Genomic DNA, 3892 nt, shown 5'->3' with positions numbered 1-3892 from the left:
CCCGAATCAATAAGAAGGGGTGTATGGTCAGACCCCGACCTTGGTAACGCCCTCACCGAAACCAGGGGATGTTCCCATTCCACAATAGCTAGCACACGGTCTAGTTTTTCATAAGTAGGGGTCTCTCTCCGTCTGGCCCAGGTATATTGATGACCTGATAGCACAATTTCCTTCAGATTTAAGCTCTCAATAATTGCATTAAAAATGAAAGGCCAACACGGATTATAATTATTATTACTCTTGTCCTTAGGTTTTCGAAAAGAAGCATCGGCAGAGGCTCAGCCTCACACAAATGTACTAACTCAGATAAGAATTCATGTTTGAGAGAATCCTGGGCTGCCCCATACACTGGCACCAAAACCCACTCAAAACCGTCACTCTTTGATTTCAACGATAACTTCACACAGAAGTCACCATTAGCTACATTATTAACTGTTATAGTGTTAGTATTAATACCAACCAAAAATGCCTCCGGAACGTCCCTGGGGTGGTAAGCAGAACCAACTAAAATCCTTTCCGCATGATAGGTCTCTAAGAAAAGGAACAGTAAAATTTGATCTTCCAGTTTCCAGGAGTGCAATATAATCTAACCGATGTTCTCTAATAGCTTCTTTTACAAAAAGGTGTTTTACCGGATCGCCAAAACCCCTCACTATTCCATGTCAACCCACACAAAGAGTTCATCGCCATCTACTTATTATTTTTATTTCGAATTCTGTTACTTCTTCTCACCTTATTCTTATCATAAGACTTTTTCTTTTTTATTACGCCTTGTCTTATTTGCAACGGGGGAAATGCAAAGAGAACCATCCTCCAAGGTGATCATCATCATCAAGATCCACCACTAACTCAGAAGCACGTGAAACAATTAAACATGGCATTTTTTTCCACATTTTTATCCAAAACCGCCTCATTATTTTTCAAAATAGTTAGTGTCCTCTGAAGTTCATTCTCTTTAATTAAATGTGCCGCATTAATCTGGTCAGTAACTGAACTACCCATAGAAACCCCAAAGCAGTAGCATTATGAATAATCTGAACATCTGAAAAATTAAGTAACAAGTGTGACTGAGAATTACCTTGCGAAAAGCTTTCATTACGCCTTTGTGCAAGCAACATAGCTTTTTGAAGCTGTGTCGCATCCGCATTCGGTTGCGCACAAAGTCTTCCACTCGACCTTATACCTTTGGCCTCCTGTGATTTTATGCCACCAGAAGCAATCACCTCTTCATGAGAAAAAGCTATAGAAGCCGGAGTAGTCATGATATCCGGTGTTATGTTCCTCTTGGTACCCTCAACAGCCTGTGATGCAAAAATATTTGAACACATTTTAACAGACACATTATTACTCAAAACAGAAGTAAGTCTATCATTAGTACTAACCAAATCCTTGACCGACATTGGAAAGGGAGATACAGTGGTATTTGTCTGAATACTCCAAGTCGGAGTAACCATATGAACATACGATCGTTTTAAAGTCGTCATCGGCTCACTGTTAATGCCCATCAGAGCAGCCTGTGAAACACCAGTAACCGGCGACAACATCGCCTTGCTCAGCCTGATCGACGTGCATGGGCCATGCACCGCGCCGCTCGTCACCCCGATCGACGTGGCGAGCTTGCATGTGCTGCATGCGCCATGCACAACAAGGCTCAGCATCCCGATCAACGTGGCGAGCTTGCATGTGCTGCATGGGCAATGCACAGGATTGGTAGCCTCCTCCGCCAGCAGATCGGCAGGCCTCACAGCGATGGTGCCACACTGGGCAGGGGACCGGTCATCATCGGAGTCCTCACACCAAGCATCCGTCCCCTGCAGATCAGAGATGGCCAAATGCCCCTCCCCCACTTCCAAATTCACCGCAACACTAAACAAAGGATCAAGACTTTTAGGAAGTGGTAAACTAAAATTACAAACTGAAGAAAAAAACACCTTATCATACCTCGGTGAGACATAAACAAGTCCATTATCATTTTCTTGAGCAAGCTCGGTAGGAGATGCAGCCAAGGAAGCTCCAGCCGAAGGAGCTGGATGTGATGGTTAATAATCCGTATCCTTGTCATTCTCCTCGTTCTTCTTTCTCTTGACTTCTCTGTCCAAATCGTCTCCGGAGTTGTTGCTAGGACCATCAGGATCCATGTCATCATCCTTATGCATATCCTCGGACGCACTGTCCCCATTTGTTGTTTGAGATCGTAAACCCTCCACTTAAAAATGGAGCCAAAAAAATCATTTCGAATCTTGACATCAAGGCTAGCAGGAATAAGAGCAGGATCCAAACAGCTAATGCGGATTCTTAGCACATTATTAGCCCTTGTGAAGGGTATATCAATATCAGTAGTCTCACCGAAAATATCACCAAAAGCCCACAAAGCCAAAATTTCATCAAGAGCAAAAGGAGGGAAACCATGAACTCTGACCCACACCTCATATACCGTCCAAACTGGCTCAACATCCTTTCTCCAGAAATCAAAAGAAAAAGTAATTTGCGTTCTTGGCACACATAATTTGCCAAAATGCTGAACCTTCACCAAATCACTTCTACTAGGAAAGTTGACCCTGAATACATTATCCTCCATCCGCTGAACATCCCACTGATATTGATCATCAAGCATCAAAAAATATAACTGCGCTATCAGTTCAGGTATGGTCATGATCCCACCCTCAACTGCCACTCTACCCAACCTTGTATTTTGAACACGTGGCCGAACATCACCAGAAAGCGGCATCTTCCAAAAGGTTAAGTCCACATGCCCAACTCCATAGACAGCAATTCTTGGTTTTGGGGCACGCGGAATTGGACAATCTCTAGTTGCATGATCAACACTTTGACAAACATCACATAATTCTGCCTTACAATCATTAATACAGTGACCTGTTTTGTGACACCTAAAGCATTCCGGTCCTTTCTTCTTAGCCGCAACAGCCAAAGCTAACTCATCACTATGGTTTTGAGTTGCATTATGTGATATAGACCCGGCCCCAACATTACTGTCAGCATGTGTCAACCTTTGCATATTTACCCCGGCCATATTGGCATCAAAAGACCTAGGTGCATCAGATTGTCTTGCAACCTGAGTCTGTCTATTCAGAGGAGGCACAGTCCTTCCAGGTTCTCGAGCTACCGGCATAACAACATTATTATTAGCCGATTCAACATTAGAACTAGCAAGAATTTGTTTAGCAAAAGCTTCACCCGCCTCTTTGACAAGACGTTTTTCAGCATCATTCAAACTAGTAAGATCCGGACCATCTCTAGGCATGTCATCCCGCCGAACATAAGTATTAGACGGATGACGATTGAAGTTGTTGCCTCCAAAATTGCGGTTGTAGCCTCTGTTGTAACCCTGCTGGTTCCGATAGCCACCCCCGGCATGATTGGGGCGCCCATGGCCAGCACGAAAAACACCATCTCCGAACACATCATCAGATCGATCAACGTCGTTACCGGGATTGCCCCCAATGCCGGCAGTGCCACTTGGGCCACCCTGCTCGAAGCTTGATCTACCGCCCGGCGGCAGACCTCCACCTCCACCGTCCCACCGTCCGCTTCCACGACCGCCCCTGGACGAGTTCCCTCCGCCACGGTTCATGATGGCGGCTGCAGGAGAGAGCGGAGGAACAATGGGTGCGGGGCGAAGTGTTTTTTGACCAAAACCTAGCCGACACCGTGAACCTCGATCAAAACGAGTCACGCGTGCAGCTGATCGAGGCGCGATCGTTGGTTCCGGGCCCATACTGCCCTTGTTTGGAACCAAACAAATCGGCTCGAAAACAGAACGCTCGAGTTCAGCCCGGCCCAAATCAGAAACAACAAATTTGAAACTTGAAACATTCTTCTGACGGATCTGAACTGAAGCATGCGTCGAAGGAAATCTCTGCCGGCGTTGGAC

This window comes from Lolium perenne, chromosome 1, assembly GCF_019359855.2.
Source record: "Lolium perenne isolate Kyuss_39 chromosome 1, Kyuss_2.0, whole genome shotgun sequence".
In the NCBI taxonomy this organism is placed as follows: domain Eukaryota; kingdom Viridiplantae; phylum Streptophyta; class Magnoliopsida; order Poales; family Poaceae; genus Lolium; species Lolium perenne.
This window is presented reverse-complemented; position numbering follows the sequence as displayed.